The sequence below is a fragment of the Diceros bicornis genome, chromosome 7 (assembly GCF_020826845.1).
Source record: "Diceros bicornis minor isolate mBicDic1 chromosome 7, mDicBic1.mat.cur, whole genome shotgun sequence".
Lineage (NCBI taxonomy): Eukaryota > Metazoa > Chordata > Mammalia > Perissodactyla > Rhinocerotidae > Diceros > Diceros bicornis.
The window spans coordinates 383132-403919 of NC_080746.1; the positions used below are offsets into that span (position 1 = coordinate 383132).

Here is a 20788-nt window from a genome sequence, read left to right on the forward strand (position 1 = left end):
GAAACTACCGAAACTGCTTTAACGTGATAGGAGAACATAGTGGATAACTCTGACCAAGACATCAGCGGTCCTCAACTGGAGCTGTCCTTCCACCAGAATGCATCTGGAAACACGCAGGATGGGTTTTGTTTCTTGTTTTGTGTTGTCCTAATGGTTGTTGCCCTGAGGGTCCCGGAGATCCTGAACAGCCAGTCACATAGAGCCGTTTCCCTCCTGAAGTGTTACTGACATCTGGGAAGACGAGCACTGATCCAGATTAAATGAACTATGTGGTAGGGAAATGTTTTCCATGGATGTATAACAGGCAAAAGATGGTACCCTCAATACATAAGGAATATCGAGAAACCAATGTTTACAACTACTAAACTGTAAGAGAGCGGGAAAATCAGAAACATAGCCAATAAACACACCAAAAATATATCCAACCTATTCGTACAGGTGGAGAAATATGCATGTAAAGCACAGGGAAGAGTTGAGGAGATTACACACCAAATTTTACTACCAACAAGGAATAAAAGTTGGGAGGTAGGTGAGAAATAGGAGTTTTTACCACTTCTTACTTTATATATTTCTGTAGTGCTTTAATATTTACAAAAGAGAATGTACTCTACTCAAAAAGATGTTTAAAATTTTAAAGAAATTAGTAAAATGTTCAAAATGACTTCAGTTCAAGGATATTCATTAAAACATGAATGGAAAGAACCTCCCCATGACTTTAAGAGTCTCCTATAACTTTTCTAATAGTTACTATGTCGATTTTATTTCACATTTAGATCCTAACTCATTGGAATTTACATTTGTGTGAGGGATGCAACAGAAGCTGATTTTCTCCTGTTCAAGTGGAAAAACAAGGATCCAGGCACCGTTCATTGTGTAGGTCTGGCTTTCCCAGCAGACCTGCAATGCCTCCTTTCCCAGCGGCTAAACCTTGACAACTACCTCTGCCTCTCGAGCACCCTAGAACTGGCGGGGTGAGCTCTGCAGCCTGGGCTCCCTGTCTGCAAGGGGCGGCTACCAGCAGAGCCTTCTCCCAAGACAGCAGCAGGCATGCTGCACAAAGAAGTGGTCAGTGGCAGTCTGCTGCATAGCAGGAAACCCCTCATGATGAGCAGGCAGTGGGGGAGCCCCGAGCACGGGCACTGACCTTGGCGGGGAGCACCAGGCTGCTAAGGCAGGGAGCCCCCTCCCTTCAGCTCGTCCAGCTCCTCCTGCAGCGTGTGCACCTGGCTGTCGGCAGCTGCCCCTCTTCAGCTCACCATTCTTCTCCACCTGCTCCCACAGGTGGCACCCGTGCTCCTGTTCCCCGGGGAGCAGAAGCAGTAGGAGTGCAGCGAGTTGAGGAGTTCTTGGGCCCCCAGTGCTGACAGGATGACCTTTCTGAGAGACGTGGGGCCGGTGTTGCTGTGCTTGCTCTGCACAGCTTCTGTGTCTGGCTTTAAGGTGACATCTGTTGGAGGGTGGAGGGGCTCTGGGAGGCTTTCTGAGGCATCATTGTGAATGATGAACTTGGGGGTTCTGGGCCAAGCCCTAGTCAGGCACAAGGCTGGTCCCGCTGCAGCTGGTCTCCACATCTCTCTTCAACCTCTTTCGGTCAACAGCCTCGTGGGGGACAGATGACCTTTCTCGAGTGTGCTCTGAGAAGAAAGTGTAAGAAAGTTGCCAGCCAATAAATCTGCACACCCCAGATCCTGAGGGATAAAGTCACCCACGGAAATGCCACTCTTACCTAAGAGGCCCTGGCAGGGAAGAGGGGGGTCTCATTGTCAGCATCCATAGCAGACATGTTTGCATCTCCCTGGCTGCCTGATGCTGTGGAGGCCACACTGTATCCTGGAGATCCTTCCAGAGACTCTGCACCTGCTCCTGACTGGCGGCTTCCTGGGCAGCCCTGGGTGCAGGTTCACCCTGCACAGTGGCTCGCTTCAACTTGCGGGAGCCCTGCTAGGCCCTCAGGTTTTCCCTCAAGGACAACGATGAACCTGCAGCTCCTTTCCCATCTGCTTCACTCGCATGTTCCTTAGGTCCCCGGTGGCCTTCCTGGTGTCCTTTCTCCTGGGGCAGCCACGGACTTCAGCCCCCCCTTCTCAATCAGGTGGAAGATGGAGGGCACGGCCATGGTTTGAGCATGTAATACTGACCATCCAGCCTTTCCAAGAGCTTTTTTTGGTGAAACGTTCACTACAGACGAAAGAATGCTTAGTGGGGTCCAGTCATCCCTGTGAACAGCTTTTAACCACTGAACCAGACATTGAGCCCTTTATGTGGAGCCTGCAAGGATAAATGAAAAAGTAACTAGAAAGAAAGGATTAAATGTCTACCCCTAAAATAATCAAGTATAGAAACAAAACAAGTGTTTTTGGGAACACCAACACCTGTAGCCAATTTACCCATTTAAACCTTTAGTAAAGATTTAAGAAGCACCTTCTGCTTGCAAGTTATTACTGGAATAGAAAGATGAAAGACCCACCTTCTACCTTAAGAAACTGACCATCTAAGGCAGAAGAGGAAGAAAGGTGAATACCTCCTCCCAGGCTGTGGTAAGTGCCCTGTAGGGACACAGACATTCGGGCAGATAGCACAGGATGGCATTAAGACAACAGGAAAGGCTTCAGGAAGCCTCAGAAATAGTTCCTAGAAGCTCATGGCTACCCAACCCTCCTGCTGTCCATGGGACGCAGTGCTAAAACGGCGAGGGTTGGTCCCCCTATTTCAAAGCCAGGCCAGGTGTCGGACAGCAGAGCCTCCCAGGCACTCAGCGGGGCGTCTGGCCCCAGCTCTGCTCAAGTAGCTGAGGTATGCAGGACTGCCGCCAGGAGAAGGTCAGCCCCAAGGGTTGTGGTTGCGTGTTCCTCCTGTCCTCCCCTTACCAGGAGGAAAGCTGTTCTCTGTACAAAGCAACAAGCCCCTGCAAGGTACTGACCAAGACACTTCATCATCTCTTCTCCTCATTAAGGTAAATTCTCTATTTAGACCAAACTCTGCACATGGGGGTTTGGGGGGTCTCTCTCAAGGGCTTTCTGCTCCACCTGAGTTCATCTAGCCCCCCTGAGTCCGCTGTGGACCAGACCAGGTGGATACTAGGTCCTCAGGGAGTTCCAAGCAACATGACCTTCTAACCTTTCTCAATGCTTTGTGACTAGTTACCAAAGGACCACCACCTCCTTTGTCCCCAGACCACGTTAAACAATGACACATGCCAAGAGCAACCTTCACTGCAGTGCTTTGCCTCATTCTCAAAAACAGTAACAAAACTTATGGGACACAGGCTCTGAAGGAACTGTCAAGAAAGCAGGGTGGCTGACCTCTGAAACAAGCTCACATTACTAGTTCTTTGGATAGATTGTAACAACTTCCAACTTAGAACAAACCACTGTAAATCTTCAATAATTCTACAGACAAGTGGCATTCAGCTCTTTCAAAATACAACAAGAAACTGCAATGCAAAACAAAAGGATCTGCCAGGAGATTTTCAAAGTAAAATGTGTTCAGTGCACTGTTTTGGGACCTCCAGTGCGGAGTCCGCAGGAAAGGACTCACTGAACTGGCTGAATTCCAGAAGCCCTCATGAAGGGAGCCAAGCCAGGGGACAGGCAAACTCCTCACCATGCTGTCGGAGCCCAAGGAAGAAGTGAAGAGAGAGCCCCTTCCCAGAGTCCCCAGGGTAAGCCCTCGGGTGAGGAGTGGGCCACGCCCTCCACCACCCAGGATGCTGTCAAATGCAGAGTCCACTGTCAGATGCCTCTCCAGGACTCACCTCCAGTGCAGAGCCACCTTTCCCTGCACTGCCAGGACCCATCTAGCAACAGAGCATCTGGGAGGTGCGTCCATCCCGGAGGTACAAGCGGCTTTTGCTCAGCCACATTCCTGATCACAGAGATCAAGGCAGGCTCACTGCCATCAAAAGAGCAGAAAAGTCACAGCAAATGCCAGAAGATAGTGACCTAAGGAAGAGCGTTTCCAGAATACCCTGTTTCCCGACATTGTAGGCCTCAGCCCAAATCAATGGAGAGCACGGTGGTCATGGGGTGGGACTGAGAGGGTGGTGGAGGCCATAAGGTGGGTGCTGGTGGCCATGGGGAGGCCGTAGTGGCCCGAGGCACCCAGAGCAGAGATGGTGGCACAGACCAAGGCCACACAGTGCCCGGTGCTGACTCACCTGCTGGAATGGCCCAGAGGGCCTGAGCACAGAGTGCCGCCTGCCTCAGGCTGAACCTCGAAGCAGGCTGACCAGGCGGCAGGGTGGCATTGTTTTTAATTCCTTTTTCTTTTCCTGGCAGCTGCAACATAAGTTTACTGAAATCTCAGTTTGGGAACGGTACAGTAGACTAGTAGGCAATATTTCAATGGTTTGTGGCATCTGGCCACTTAAACGTGAGGTGGCTGACTTCCAAAGGAGCATGTTCAGCAGATGTATTTCTGGTGACGTTTGTTTAAAAAAGATAAAGAATCAGACAGTGATGCACTGTTTGCTGGGGGCACATGGTGGGGGAAGGAATAGAATTATTTACTTCTCCATCTGTTCTCAGGTTATTACCGCTTACATACCTACGACCATTCCCAGGAAAGACTTGGTTAAGGTAGAAAACACAGTTTAATATCAGTCATATTACCTTAGATATGAAAGTCATCACGGTAAAGTCAGGAAAAGACATGCGATAAGTGGTAATGAGACACGGAAGGCTGCTTCAAAGTAGAAAAGGTGTTTGTGTTTGAAGGCCTCTGTTGATGCTGATAAGAACATGTACGGTATTTGTAGGATGGGGTGGGGAGTTTTCTTTCTAACATGATGCTGTGCGTCCTTTTAGGGCTGATTAATGGATCAGCCTCTCCTGGACCCTGGTGTTCTTACAGATTCGGCCTCCCTTGCCCAAGGGTTAGGCAGTTCCTGGTAGTTTTTATAGTTATCCATTCATTAAGCTACATTTCTTATTGAGCGCAAGGTTTGGTTCATGCATTGTCCTAGACCCTTGTGCCAGAGAAGTGAGCAAAACACAAAAAGCATGCCCTGGGTGACGTTCTAGATGTGACACCAATGGTGTGGCTCATGTGGGAGAGTGATGTGTGCCAGGCTGGAGGGGGGTGGAGTTGTAGCCAGGAGGACCAGGAAAGGTCTCACCGCAGAGGTAGATTTTGAACAAGCTCCAAAAGCAGTGCAGGAGGAAGAGCAAGTGGCCTGCTCTGGGAGCAGCAAGGAGGCCAGTGTGGCCAGGGCACATCCGGTGACGGCAGCAGGAGCTGAAAGCAGAGTTGTGACTTTGGCCCAATCGTCGGCCCTTGTTGGTCATAACGAGGACTCGGGCATTGATTTATTCTGAATGACATGGTGACCCTTTGGAAGGTTTTGAGAGCAGGAGTAACATGGCTGGACTTAGGTTTAGCAGACTTGATCTGGCTGCTCTGTTGAGAACATACCACAGAGGGGCCGGGGCAGAGGCAAGGAGACCAGTTAGGGTGCTGTTGCAATAAGCCAGGCAAGAGGCCTTGGAGATGTAGGTCAGGGTGGGGAGAGGAGGTTGAATTCTGGGTGTGTTTGGAGATCGAGACAGTAGGACTGTGTACAGATGGGAAGTGGTGAGGGGTGGGGCTGGGGAGGGAGGACTTGAAGTCGGTGCTGAGTTTATGGCCTGAGTCAAGAAACTTAGCTGGGGAGACTTGGGGAGGTCCTGCTTGGTGGGGAGCTGTGGGAGTTTGGTTTTGGCTGAGTTGACTGTGAGATTTATAGTTTGTCTGTGGCTCTTTTCCACGAGAGGAGAGCAGAGAATGGCCACCTGGAATCTGTCTTATGAACTCCCTGTGCTACTCCCAGGCTCCCTCCTGGCACAGACATCCTATGGGAAGGCCTTGGAGTGGAGGTTCCTCTGTGCCAACTTTCTTGGGTGTTCTGGCCTGTTTGCACTGCCCCTCCCTGGGTTTGTCACCTTGAAAAGATTTACTCACTTAGTGGAGCCTCAGGTTTTCAAAAGTTAAAGTTTATGTAATCAGTGGGCTTGAAAAGCAGTATAAAATATTTCCAAAGACGCAAGAAATAGGTAAATTTCAGAAAAAAAAAGATTCTAGTATTACATTGTATGTGTTAAAAATTCTTGTTTCCCTTTCTGCCTCCCCTGAGCGTGTGTAGTCATATTGTTAGTTCTGTTCTTTTCCTTGTGATGCAGTATTTTCAAATGGAATTCCAGGGCTTACAATTGCACAGCAAGTTGTAATATGATTAATTGTTTATAAAACAATGTCTTTCCATGGAAATAGTTAATTAACATTATTTTCTGAAAGTAATAAATACATGTGGCTTTTCTTGTTGAACTAGAAAAATGCTTTACAACTTTCTTCTCTCCTTTCCTTTAAAGTGTAGGTTTGTGTGAATTTGCTGGATTCTTCAAATACTGGGTTTGCCATTTACAAGGTCACTGTGGTCCAAAGAAACGTGACTGGGAGCAGAGGCCTGGGGTCAGGGTCTCTAAGATAAGCCCCCCTTGAGCCTGCACAGAGAAGTACTTGAGGCCCACACGTTCTTCCTGGGTGTCCTCCCTGCTCATACTCACTGCAGAAGGAGGCTTTCTGCTGAGAGAAGCTACAGAGCCCTGGAAAGCTGGGAAGGCACCTGCACAGGGGGAGGGAGTTGTTGCCCTTCCTGAGGTTGTCCCTTTGCTTCCCTTGAGCCTGTGTCTACACGTAGGGTGGAGTTTTACACCCACAGTGTAGGGGCCCCGCAGAGTGTAATTTGTTCACATTGAGAAAGTCTGTGAATGTCAGGAGTTCTGTGTCTGGATTAGAGTTTATGAATTTAGGGTTCATTTGAGTTACAACATTAAACTGCATCCTGTCGAGATTCTCCTCACTTGTGAGAGTGGAAGCTGAGAGAGGGAGCCCTTCTTTTCCTTCCCAGGCAGGGGAGGGTGTATGAGCTCCCAGAGTCCATTCCTGTGGCTGCTCAGGTATCACCACCCTTCTGCACCAGGGACTGACCCACTCCAGGGCTTCTGTCTCTACCAGGAGAGTTTAGAATGTGTTTAACTTTCTGCATGTGGCTTTCCTTCTGTCCTGTGGGAAGCAGGCAGCTTATCTGTGCTGATCTCAATATTTGTGTTTCTTTGCTTTGGATTCCTGTATCGATTGAGCAGTGCAGCCCTATATTTCTGGTTTCCCTTAGCTCTTTGTAATTTTATTTCCTGTATGAGAAATAACATTTTGAGTTTCTTGGGATTAAAAATGTGAATTGATGGAGAGATATAATGTCAGTAAGGCAAGAAAATTGTAGAACTAAATAGAGTTTTTGTTTTTAGGCAAGAGAATCTCAAGATGTGAAATGAATGTGTTGAAGTTTTCAGGTGCATTTTCATTTTTACATCAGTGTTTGCATGTGCTTGTCCCTAGAGAACATTGAGATTTAAAAAGCTAAAACAATGGAATTTCTATTTTAATTGATGTGAAGAAAATTAATCAAACTAATCCCACTATGTTTAAGGAGCTAATCCCAAACCCCTCTTGCATTATAATGTGCCACTGACTCCTGAAAATCCTGCCTGTGTGAGATACAGTGGAGGACAAACTAGGATGCAGCTTGTCCTTTTACTTAGCGAGAGATATGAAAATGTCATTTCGTATGGTTACTCTTTTGTAACCATTAGTGTGCTAAAGGAATTAAATCTTAGAATGGTTTCCTATGTACAGAAGTTTAAATTAAAGAAAAGCTATGAAATGGGAAAACATGGTATGTGTAAATTTCTCTATTTATATTAGATAAATCTGTAAGATAGAAAAGTCTAACCTCAGAAGAGTCACTGCCAACACTTCTGGGTCCCCTCCAGCCACCCCCAGTGCACAGTTCTGATCATTCTTGAGCTTCCTGTTGGTGTTTCTTTCTATAAAAACAAGCCATTGTGAATGCATATTTTTGTACGCATGTTTGTCCTTGTAATGAGCGGTCAGACTCCGCACTTTTTGATGTATGCTGACAGCTTACGCCTCTCCTCTCCCTCTTCCTCTCGTGTCCACACCTGGACAAGCTGAGGAACAAGTCCGGAGGCTCTGTTCTCTGACATTGGCTTTGGATCCAACCACACAATCCCTGTCTGTGTGCAAAAGTCTTGCCCTGGTCTCAGCCCTGGCAAAGATTTTTCGTTTGACCAAACTTTAGTCAGGCCCTTGAACCTTCTTGTATGCCTGTCTGTGCACTTCCTTGTAAAATCCAGTTTTAGCAACAACCTTGCAAAGTCAGTTTAACCAGAACCCACACACGAATGTCTGATCACACTTGAGATCTGCTCAGGCTCCTCCTCCTCCTCCACCATCCCTCAGGTGGTGTCTGATCACTCTGGCCTGTATCTGGTAAGAATCCTATAAGGTCAGGTTAGCCAGAAACCCCAACACTTGAGTTTCCCTTAGTAATTTTCCATCCCCTGACCCCCACCATGCTGCGTGGCTGTGAAAACCCACTTGCCCATGCTGCATTTAGAGTGGAGCCCAACCTCATTTCTCCCCCGCTGGAGTCTCTGCGTATCACAATGGTTCTGAATAAAATATGCGTTACCATCACTGACAAATTTCATTGAAGATTTTTTGTTTAAAACCCCAAACCACAATAAAAACCCAAGCCAGGCTCCTTTCTTTGCTCCCTCAAGCCATTTCAGAGCTGCATGTGATTCTGGCCCTGCTCTCCTCAGAGACCTCTATTATGTGAGTCATAAGACTTTTCCTAACTTCTGTGTGTGTGTGGAGGGGGGCACACACCAGCATCAGTCTCTCCATGGGAATCACAGCACTTGCCAGTGAGCAGTCATATTTTGAAAGGAATCTCTTTCTCTGAGTAGTAGGTCTCAACAGTGGGCTCAAAATATTCAGTGAACCGTGTTGTAAACAGATGTGCTGCCATCTGGGTTTTGTTCTTCCATTTGAGAGTTGACTTTAACTTAAAGTTACCAGATGCATTACCCTTAACAAGAGAGTGAGCCTGTACAAAGGCCTGGGGGTGGATTGGAGGGGGAGGAGAGAGAACAGGATCAGTTAGAGGGACCAGAGGTCAGAGTGTGAGACAGGAGTTGGAGAAGGGGCCAGAGCAGTCAGTAACAGCACAGCAGCCAGGTCAAGGCCCTGTGCACCATGTCTGGGAGTCAGGATCTTCTAATAGCAGTCAGTGGGGGAGCCCCACTTTTGCTTGGATCTCTGGGGGACAAGAAGACAGTGTCTTACCACGTCTGACTGTCCACAGCTACCAGACCCTGGCCAGGGAGCATGAAGCGCTGATGCAGGAGTACCTGCACCTGCTGCAGATGGTGGAGGCGAGAAGACAGTGGCCAAGCAGCTACGGCAGCAGATCGAGGATGGGGAGATCAATATCGAGCGGCTGAAGGCAGAGGTGACTGCTGGCTAGGGGTGCAGAGGAGGCTGGCCAGGGGACACAGGGCACAGGCCCAACACCTCACACTCCAGGCTCCTGCAGGACCAGGGGGCACATGACGGGCAGGGGGAGCAGCTTCCAGTCACAGCTATGCCAGCCTCGAAACTTAAATTTAGTGATGCTGGCAGAGTGGGAAGGGCTTTAGTTAGATCTGAGTTCAGATCCTACCTCTGCCACTTGACAGTTGCAACCTGGAGTACATCCCCCCATCCTCTGTGCCTCCATTCCTTCATCTATACAACAGCCTTTTTATACTTGCCTGGCCAGGTTGTGAGGATTGAGTGAGGTTATTTATGGGCGAGTTTTTAGTTACTTTTCTGATGACCACATTGACTAAGCATTCCCGCATTATCAGCTGGAGTCCAGGGACACAGAGTCCCGGGTAGGTCGTCATAGTGTGGGATCCTAGCTCAGTTCCAAGCATTCGTTCCTTCTGCCTGTTGTAAGAGCTCCTACAGGGGCTTACTGCACATGAGTCTGGAGGCCACGCTGCTCCTAGGTTAAGCCTTGTAGATATTCACTACTCAAACTGTGGTCCATGAAGCAAGAGCATGTTGGAAATGCAGAATTTCAGGCCCTGCCCAGACCTCCGGAATCAGAATCTGCACTTTCACAACATCCCAGTCGATTGCCATTTACATTAAAGCTTGGGAGGCGCTGGCTCTCTGTCCCTTAGACGCCCCTCACCAGCTGTCTACCCCAGCACCGAATGATGTGATTGCCTCTCCCCCCTCATCTCACCATGCTCACCAGATGTTCAGAGCCATTTGGCCACATCACACGAGGACCGTGGACTCTGAGCTGAGGATGGGAAAATGGAAACATAGATTCTAACGAGGGTCGGATGCATGATTTGTAGGGCCTGATGCAAGGGAAAAATGCAAGGCCCTGGGTGGAGTCGGGGAAGTCGACCTCCCCTTCTCACAGCCCACCAACCCACCCATGGCAGACAGGCGACCCCCCAATTTCAACCTCCAACCTCCTCTAACCTCTGTGCCATGATACACTTGGTACCTAGATGAGGGGTGGGCAAGATGCCCGAGCTGAGTCACCCACCTAGTGCCAGACACTGTCTTCTCACTCTGCCCTGAGACACCATCGGGTGTGCACTGCACTCACCCTTTCTGCACCTACCCCGAGGCCCCTGCAGAGGGTGGAGGGTGACTCACAGTGGGAGGTGTGTCTTCCTGGCTGACTGAACCCATTTCCTCCCAGACAGAGGGTAGATGAGGTCATGGGTTCTGGGGTGCCGGCGTTTGGGGAGCGAGCAGCTGAGAAACCATCCCAGGGAGGCAGCAGGAGGCAGTAACACATGAGGGCTGAGGCTCCACGCCCCTGGAGTGTGCTCCATTGTTCCATCAGATGTTACTCGTGAAAACAAATTCACAGAGAAATGATTAAGAACTTCAGGGTGGCAACTGCAGAACTTGAAGCCCCAAGCATGGGGTCTTCCGAGCATAGGACCCCATCACACGCCCTTGAAGCCAGCTCTGCCTGGAATGTTCAAAGATCCAAAGTTTCCAATTCCACCTTATGGTACCGCTGCCAAGCTCTGAACTAATGGTCACATCAGCTTGGAACTTGAGCTTGAACAAAAGTTTAAGATTCCACACACCTCCTCTACCCTGCACCAGGCACTGTCAGACAAGCTTCCTTAGTCAGTCCCCATAGCCATCTTCATAGGATCAAAAGATGAAGCAGGTGGGGCCGGCCCGGGGGCGCAAGTGGTTAAGTGCGCGCGCTCCGCTGCGGCGGCCCGGGGTTCGCTGGTTCGGATCCCGGGCGCGCACCGACGCACTGCTTGGTAAGCCATGCTGTGGCGGCGTCCCATATAAAGTGGAGGAAGATAGGCACAGATGTTAGCCCAGGGCCGTCTTCCTCAGCAAAAAAAGAGGAGGATTGGCTGATGTTAGCTCAGGGCTGATCTCCTCACAAAAAAAAAAAAAAAAAAAAAAAAGATGAAGCAGGTTCAGAGAACTCAAGTCACCTGCCCAAGCTCACACAGCTGGGAGGTTGCAGAGCCAGGACTAGAACCCAGGTCTGAGTGTCTACTTGCCAGTCTTGCCACTCGTAGCCTCTTCTCACATGGCTCCTGGGATGAGGGCTTGTCCCATGTCTAAACCATCTGGTTCATTCTGAGATCTATCCTAGCCCTACACATATCCCTGAAGCCAAGTTGAGTCCTTGTTAGGGACCAGGGAGTAGGTCTAGGGACCAGCACCAGATTAGTGGCTTCATGATCAAGGGTGTCATTCATTCACTCAATCACTCGTTCACTAACTGCCTAAGATCAGCTGACCACAGCCTCATCCTCTGCCCCAGGCTCCTGTTTCCCCATCACTTTGGGCTCCAGCCAGTGTCCCTGGTCATGAGCTGTGCACCTCTTGGCCTTGGCACATGCTGGGGCTTCTGTTTGGAGTGCTCCTGCCACCCCCACGCTTTCTTGCCTGGTGGAATCCTACCAAGCTCGAATGCCTCCTCCTGGGGACTCTCATCACAGAATGTGCTCCACGTCCCCTGCTCCCTCGGCTTTCCAACCCTCAGCATGCCACGTCAGAGCCAGGTCCTTGGGTGTCTGTCCCCCATCCAGCCTGGTGGGACCTCCTTGAAGGCAGGACTGTCCTTTATCACTGTGTCCCTTCTGCCTCGCACATAGTAGGTACTCTGTAGGGGCTTGATGAATGAATGGACATCAGGCTCTGTGGTAGGCAGTAAGAGATGGAAGTTTCTACACTTAAGGTCTGATTGTGGTAAAGTGTGACTGGCACCATAATAGAGCTTTCGGTGTGAACCCAGGTAGAAAATGAGTCACTTTATGGCCAAAGAGGGTGCGGGTTCATGTCGCATATGACCTTGAAAGGTTTCGGGGGTTGATAGGCCAGAGAAGGGGTGGGTGCAAAGGGCAGGGCCCTCTCTGGTGCTGGAGAGCACCAAACTGGTCAGTTTTGAGTGAAAGTGTATGTGTGTGTGTGTGTGTGTGTGTGTGTGTGTGTCAGTGTGGCAGCAGAGGCCTTTTTGGTGGGAATTTGGAACAACGTTTCCAACTGAGTACATTACTCTCCAGGGCAAACGATTTCTTTAAACAAGACTTTAAAAGATCAGCTTGGTAAAGCTTTCTGGCTATAGTCTCTCTCTTTCTCTCTCTCTCTCTCTAACACACACACACACACACACACACACACACACACACACATACACATCCTGCAGGGCAGAGGGCAGCTGTGTGCTCTGGAGGGGCTCCAGGAAGGTGAAACAGAGCACATTTCCCAGGAAGTAGGCCATCAGGTAGGAAGGAGGTGCCAAGGAGACAAGTAAGTGATGAGTGACGCCCATGACAAAGACAGAGTGTCTTAGAACGTCAGAGCTGGGAGGGATCTTGTTGGATTCCCAAGGGGAAGGGGAGGGAAATCCCAACTCACCAGGTCTCGGGATGACGCGGGCCCACAGACACAGAAGACCGAACTTGATGCAAACACAAGAGGTTTATTGAGCGGAGCTCCGGGTCGACTCGTGTCCCTCGCAGGAGACAGAGGGGTCGACCCCGAGCCTTAGGGGGCAAGTTCTTTTATAGGATTTGGGAGCATAAAGCGGGAAAAGGTTGGCGCGGTTTTACATGATTGGTTAATTCAAAACATTCAGACAGTTACATTTTATGGCGCGAATTGCTACGGCGCGAAACAGCTATCAAGGTGCACACACATGTCCCCACCTGGCCCCCCTCCACCCCGACCCTCCCAAACTTATCCCTCTGTAGCACTCCCTTGTTCTCAATTTTCTCTGAACAGTTTAGGGTGAGTCTTCCGCGAACAGAGTCAGTTGGGATCGATAGACTCTATTCATAGAAGACTCGCCCCAACTGCCCCTTAAGGTGTTAACATATTAAATTTTTAACATAATTTACATCCTTCATTCCCCACTTCTTCTTTTGTCCCTAGTTCTAATCTTAGAACTTAGTTTTCGGTGTCTACTATTAGTGGCTCATGGCGTGGGAGAGCTTGGTAATGGCGTTGGAGCATCATAGCATGCACTGCATTGACTCTTTTTCTTATGAAAGTAGTGATTCTATTGAAAACACACGGTCCAAAAACCAAAAGTAGAAAAAGAATTAACAAAGGCCCTGCTAGGGAGGATAGTAAGGACGTCACCCAGGGGGACTTAGCCAACCAGGATTCAAACCAGCTTTGTTGGGCCTCCCTGCTTTGCTGCCTCATGTCTAATCTTTTCTTTAATTTCTGCATTGAGTCTCGGACTACCCCTGTGTGATCTGCATAGAAACAGCAGTCTTCTTTAAGAGCTGCACAAAGCCCTCCCTCCCTTAAAAACAACAGATCTAATCCCCTTCTATTCTGGAGCACTACTTCAGACAGGGAGGTGAGGGACTCTTCTAGCTTAGAGATAGACTGCTCTAAAGTCCTGAGGTCTTCATCTATAGCATTGCTCAGGGCAGTTAATCCTCTCTCCCCTGCAACTAAGGCTGCAGTGCCGGTTCCTACGCCCGCGGCAACTCCCAGTCCCAGGAGTACAGCCAGGGTGAGGGATACTGGTTCTCTTTTCCATAATCTGGATCTCTGGTCAAATTCATCCTCGAAACTATTGGCAGTATGATAATAAATTCTAGGCACCAACTGCACAAGCACGCAAAAATCTTGTGACGAATTGAATACACTAGTTGAGATGCAGGGGGTTAGGCCTGTGGTGCAGGCCCACCACCTATTGGGTCCTGGTACCAAAAAATGACCAGGAGTAGTCGGAAGGCTGACTTCAATCTTATTACATAGAGCCTGGTAGCCTGGGGGAATTTTTCCTAAGCATAGTCCTGAACCGGTCCCCGACACATCCGTTAGGGTTAGCCGCCCTTCTTTGCCCCAAAGACAAGTCGTGTGGTCTGGGGTGTTATTATAGACCCCCATGGTGGCAATTCCTTCATAATAAGGGGGGCTGACCGCTAGGCATAGCCAGCATGATTCAGTCATTTCAGGGTTGGAATCATTCAAGGCGTAGTAAGCTCCCCATACTAAGTTAAACAGTCTGTGCCATCTTTGCTCAGTAGGTACTGCGGGAGGTGGCGTAGATGGTGGTCGCAGAGCAGATCTGGTGACCATATCTACGGCCCCATTTAGGGTTATGGATTTTACCTGGGGGGGTTTGGGGCTATTTAACCCTATCGGTCTGCTGGCGGGGGATTTTTGGGGCAGAGGGGACCTCTGATCGGCTAGGATCCCGTTTGGCCCTATTGGTCTGCTGGCGGGGGGTTCTATTTTTAATCTAATAGAGAAGGTCAGGCCATCATCGTACCGTTCTTTGTACAATCTTATTCCCCATGAATGACCATTCCCGATCCAGGTTTTAATTGTTTTTCCCTTCCCTGTGAACTGAATGGTTAAGGGGTGGCACCAGGTATTGCATTCTGAGCCCCGACTCATCTGGTGGCTATAATTTGCTCTAACCCTGATTAAATCCCAAGAAGAGGAGGGTTCCCAATAAGTAGTCCCACTGGTTTCACATCCCCAGTTTTTACAGTAGAAGTCTTCTTTGCCCCCGCACCAGGAGTCAATTGAACGAGGTCTGTGGTGACCGGGGCACACGTAAAAGGGGTATGCCTTTAGTTTACCCTTGCGAGGGGGGGAGTGGCATCCTCCGGCTTGTTTTGCCCCCCCCTCGTCGACCCATGAAATCCCAGTCGGGGGTTCCTATAGCCAGTTTACAAAGGTCAGGGTGTAAGTCTGGCCACCATGTCCAAGGGGAAGCAGTTTTTTGGATTGACCAGGTTATATCTCCTACCTGGGAGACGACTTGCCACGTGAGCAGTTGAGGAGCGTGGGGATTAGGATTGGACGACCTGCTTGCCGTTCCCATGACGCAAACGCAGCTTAAGAGGGTTATTAGTCTTTTCCACCTTCCAAAGATCTGCTGCATTCTGGGGTGCCTTCTTCACGTGTGTGGCGTGAACCCAAGAAGTTATACCGTCCACTTTAACTGCTGTAGGCGTAGTGAGGAGCACCACGTAGGGCCCTTTCCAGCGTGGTTCTAGCGACCCCGTCCGATGTCGTCTCACAAGGACAGAGTCCCCAACCTGGAACTGGTGCGGTATGAGCAGGTCACCAGGCTGGTAGGCTTCCTTTAGTTGGCTCCAGATGTCGCGCCTGACAGCTTCGAGTGCTTTCAAGCGGGCTAACAAGGGTATAGAGGGTATAATGTCAGGGTCATGTATCCCTATTTGTGCCAAAGGGGGAGGGGTCCCATAGAGGATTTCAAAGGGTGTAAGTTTTAAGGGTCCCTGTGGGGTGTTCCGGACGCGGAACAGGGCAAAGGGCAGGAGAGCTGTCCAGTCACTACCGCCGGTCTCCATAGACAATTTAGTTAGGGTCTCTTTAATTGTTCTATTCATCCTCTCTACCTGGCCTGAACTCTGGGGTCTATAAGCACAATGTAATTTCCAATTGACCCCCAGTTGACTGGCCAGTCCCTGACTTACCTGGGCAACGAATGCAGGACCGTTGTCAGATCCAATTACCTTTGGGATCCCGAATCTCGGGAGGATTTCTTCCAATATCTTCTTGGCTACTACAGAGGCAGTCTCTTTTCGGGTGAGGAAAGCCTCTACCCATCCCGAGAAGGTATCTACAAATACTAGAAGATATTTATTTCCATACCGGGCCGGTTTGATTTCAGTAAAGTCTATCTCCCAAAAGGTTCCGGGCCTATCTCCCTGGAGTCTATGTCCAGTGCGGTATTTGGTAACTGCAGCATTTGTGAGAGCGCAAGCTCTACAATCCTTATAAATTTCCTCAGCCGCCTTTCTCAAATCTGGTACCTGGTACGGGGAGGCCTCAATAATTTTAATTAGTTTCTGAGGGCTCAAGTGGGTTAGCCGGTGTAGATGTGATAGATATTCTCGCCCTTCTGCAACGGAAAGGACTTTCTCTTCTTTAGTTAGTTCCCCACCGGAGACAGTTTTGTTGACCTTAGCTCCCTGGAGAGTCAGGACCATAGGTCCTAGTGCCGCCCGCTTGGCTTCCAAATCTGCTAAGCGGTTCCCTTGAGCTATGGGGTCGGTGCCTTTCTGATGACCTGGGCAATGGATGATTGCCACCTTTTTAGGCAAATGTATAGCCTCTAGGAGGCCCAGAATCTCTTTTTTATTTTTGATATCTTTTCCGGCCGAGGTAAGCAGCCCTCTTTGTTTATAAATAGCCCCATGAACATGGGCAGTAGCAAAGGCATACCTGCTGTCCGTGTATATATTCACAGTCTTATTTTCAGCTAACCTTAACGCCTGTGTCAGGGCGATAAGCTCAGCCTTTTGTGCAGAAGTCCCTTCCGGCAAGCGGCTTGCCCACAGAGTCTTTTTCCCGTCTACCACAGCCGCCCCAGCCATCCTCTTACCTTCTGCCATAAAGCTGCTGCCGTCGGTGTACCAATTAGGGGCCCCAGCCCATGGCTCATCCGGCAGATCGGGTCGGGTCCCCGTTTCTGATGCCAAGATGTCGCCGCATTGGTGAACAGGTATTTCATCATCTGCTTCGGGCAGTAGTGTGGCCGGGTTTAAGATGGCCGGTGGGGCGAAGGTAATTCTCTCAGTTAGGAGCAGACTTTGGTAGTGAGTCATCCGGGCGTTAGTCATCCATCGATCTGGAGGCTGTCTGATAATGCTTTCTAAGGCATGGGGGGCTACTACGGTTATCTGTTGGCCCAGAGTTAACTTATCTGCATCTTTTACCAGCTGGGCAGTGGCGGCGATTGCCCTTAAGCAGGAGGGCCATCCACTGGCTACCGGATCCAGTTTTTTTGATAGATATGCGACTGGGCGCTTCCAGGGCCCAAGGGCTTGAGTTAGGACTCCCCGGGCGATTCCCTTTCTTTCATCTACATACAAGGTGAAGGGCTTGGTCAAATCTGGTAGGGCCAACGCGGGTGCCTCTAATAATGCCCGTTTTAGAGTCTCAAAAGCCTTCTGGTGCTCTAGAGTCTAGACAAAGTTCCCACTTTCCTTAGTCAATGGGTACAGTGGAGCAGCCAGGGTAGCAAACCCAGGGATCCACAATCGGCAGAAGCCGGCTGTCCCCAGGAATTCCCTTACCCGGCGAGCGGAGGTTGGGGCCGGAATCTGGGTCACAGTCTTTTTCCGTGCGTCGGTTAACCACCTTTGGCCGTCCTTGAATGTGTAGCCTAAGTAGACTACTTTTTCCTGGCACAACTGTGCCTTTTTTTTCGACGCCCGGTATCCCAACTCACCCAACTCGGCCAGGAGGCGCTTGGTCCCTTCTTCACAGTCTCCCGGGGTTTCCGCCGCCAACAGTAGATCATCTACATACTGTAAAAGAGTCACTTGAGGGTTTTTAACCCTATAATCAGTCAAGTCCCTGTGGAGGGCTTCATCAAACAGGGTAGGGGAGTTTTTAAAACCTTGAGGTAGTCTCGTCCAAGTCAGTTGTCCAACGATCCCCATATCAGGGTCGCGCCACTCGAAAGCAAAAAGTAATTGGCTTTTTGGGTGAAGCCGTAGACAGAAGAATGCATCTTTCAGGTCCAAGACAGTGTACCATTTTCGTGATGGGGGGAGGGAGCTGAGTAGGTTATATGGGTTTGGCACGGTAGGGTGTAAATCCTGCACTCTCTTATTTACTTCTCTCAAATCCTGGACCGGCCTATAATCATTAGTTCCAGGCTTTTTTACAGGCAGGAGGGGGGTGTTCCAAGGAGACTGGCAAGGAACCAGGATTCCTCGTTGGTGCAGCCTCTGGATAGGGGGGCGGATTCCTTCTCTGGCCTCTTTGCTTATTGGGTATTGACGCACCCTTATCGGGAGGGCTCCGGCCTTAAGATCTATCACGACTGGGGGAATTCTCGTAGCCGTCCCTAGTCCCCCGGTTTCAGCCCATGCCGTTGGAAATTCGATCAGCCACTTATCGGTATTGAGCCGAGCTCTAGGCTTAGGCTGCTGATGGAGCCGATATTCTTCCTCTAGCTCCAGGGCCAATATCATGGTGGTAGGTGCGGACCAGGATACTGTAGGCCAAGGTTGAGCAAAATCTATTTGAGCTTTCAGTTTGGTTAAAAGGTCTCGACCTAGCAACGGGGTCGGGCATTCAGGAATCACTAGGAAGGAATGGGACACCCTTCCTTTCCCCAAGTCCACTGTCCGGGAAGTAGTCCGTGAGTATTGTTTCTGCCCAGTGGCTCCAACAACCAGAGTCTTTTTAGTTTTTAATTTCCCCAAAGGTTGCTTCAGTACTGAATATTCAGCCCCAGTATCAATCAGAAAACTCATAGGGGTCCCCTCAACAGTTAGGGTTACCCTAGGCTCGGGGAGGGGGCCCGAGCCCCGTCCCCGCTATTCTTCGTCCTCTCCTAAAGACAACACCTTGGGTGTGGCCCTTTTCTTGGGGCATTCCCTTGCCCAGTGTCCTCTCTCCTTACAATAGGCACATTGGTCCTTGTCCAAGGGTTGCCGTCTGCGTGAGCCTGGTCGTGGGGCGTTGCCCAGGTTCCCTGACTGTCTGTGATCTGGCCCTGTCGCTTTTATCACTACGGCCAGTATTTTAGTTAGTTTTTTTTCTCGTCTCCTGTCTCTCCTGTCTTCCCTCTCCTCAGCCTCCCTTCTCTCTCTCTCTCGCTTTTCCTCTTCACTCTCCCTTTTATGATACACCTTTTCAGCCTCCTTTATTACGTCCCGCAGGTCGTAGTCTTGCAGCCCCTCTAGCCTTTGTAATCTCCTCTTTATATCTGGGGCTGACTGTCCAATAAAGGCCATAATGACAGAGGCCTTCTGCCCTTCCGAGGACGGATCAAAGGGCGTGTACCTGCGGTAAGCCTCCATCAATCGTTCTAGAAAAACGGAGGGGGGTTCAGTGGGTCCTTGCTGAATCTCTCTTACCTTAGCCAAATTGGTGGGCCGCCTTGCGGCTCCCCGGAGACCCGCCACTAGAGCCCGGCGGTAAGCGGACAGCGACCCCCTACCTTCAGCCGTGTTATAGTCCCAGTTGGGTCGGTTGTGCGGAAACCCTTCTTCCGCCTCAGCTATCGTTGCCGGCTGCCCGTTGGTGCCTCGGATATTCTTTCTTGCTTCCTGTGTGATTCTTTCTCTCTCCTCCGTGGTGAAGAGTGCCTGTAAGAGCTGTTGACAGTCATCCCAAGTGGGCTGATGGGAAAACATTAGGGACTCTATCAGGGCGGTTAATCCGGCGGGGTTTTCTGAAAATGGGGGATGGTTATTTTTCCAGTTATACAGGTCTGAGGAAGAGAAAGGCCAGTACTGGAGGGGTGACAGCTGGTTGGGCCCCGCAGGAGCTCCATACTCTCTTAGCGGGAGCGCCACCGTGGTATCAGGCCCGTCCGGAGTGGCTCCGCGGCGGCTTCGGGTTCCAGCGGAGGGACCCGAGCCAGTCGCCCTCCGTCCTGATTGCGATCCTGGAGCGGGGGAGGGGTAAGGGGGAGGCGAGAAAGGGGGCCATTCGGGAGGAGGCTCAATCTCAGGGTAGACCCCCGGGGGGGGCCGAAGGGGTCTCCGACTCCGCTGTTCGAGTTGATTTCGATTTTTGCGGTGTCTCCGCATCCTGCAGCGCCAGGACTCGGGGGCTTAGTTTTTCTGCTTTTACCCATGGCTTAACCCACGGGAGTGGGTTCTGCACCAGATCCTGCCACACTGTAATATATGGTCGTTGGTCAGGATGGGACCCCGGTCTCTCCTGGAAAACAATAGCCCTCACCGCGAGGATAACAGTTAGATTAAACGTCCCCTCAGGGGGCCAACCCACATTGAGGGAGGGCCACTCAGAGGTGCAAAAAGTCTGCCAACGCCCTTTTTTTATTTCTACCGACAATTCGTGCGCTCTCGCTCTCACTTCAGTCCAGTGGTCTAAGGTCAAAGAGAGGGGGGTCGTCATAGTCTGTCCCATCCCGTCAAATGAGGTCCACGTAACGAACAAAAACAGAACAATGAACATCAAAAACACAGCAAGACAAAAACAACTTTGCCCGGTTGGTGTCTGTACAAGCCAACCGAAGGCGGTTTCAGACGGGAGGGGTTTTCGTGTCCTCCCTGGGAAAAAGAGTGCCGTTTCTTTTTCTACCTGAAAGGGGGTAGTCAGGCTTTCCTGACTCCCCTTGTCCCTTGGGGCGTCCCCCAGGGTTGCAGCCTGCAGTTCCCAGCACGTCTGCCACTGCAGCCGCTCGGTCCTCACAGGTCGAAGCGGCGGCTGCCCGATACTGAAACCAAAACAATAAAACAATACTTTGCGGCGCCGCACACACTCACACACTCAGTCACTCAGGCCTACCTCCAAGGGGTCTTCGGAGTCTGGGGTTACCGCGTGGATCCCGGACGAGCCCCCAAATGTTGGATTCCCAAGGGGAAGGGGAGGGAAATCCCAACTCACCAGGTCTCGGGATGAC

The 20788-nt window shown here is 50.3% G+C and overlaps 1 protein-coding gene across 4 annotated transcripts in view; it reads right to left on the reverse strand.

Moving 5' to 3' along the window:
* The window catches only part of LOC131408217 (ral guanine nucleotide dissociation stimulator-like), a 270220-nt gene that overhangs the window by 157786 nt on the left and 91646 nt on the right, over positions 1-20788 (reverse strand). For 3 of the 4 annotated variants that reach the window (XR_009220705.1, XR_009220706.1, XM_058544753.1), the window contains exon 1: positions 10564-10621. The exons of the other annotated variant lie outside the window; for it this stretch is intronic. The gene's annotated coding sequence lies outside the window, so the exon portion shown is untranslated. Of the gene's footprint in view, positions 1-10563; positions 10622-20788 lie in introns of those variants that run through there. 4 annotated transcript variants of the gene reach the window in all.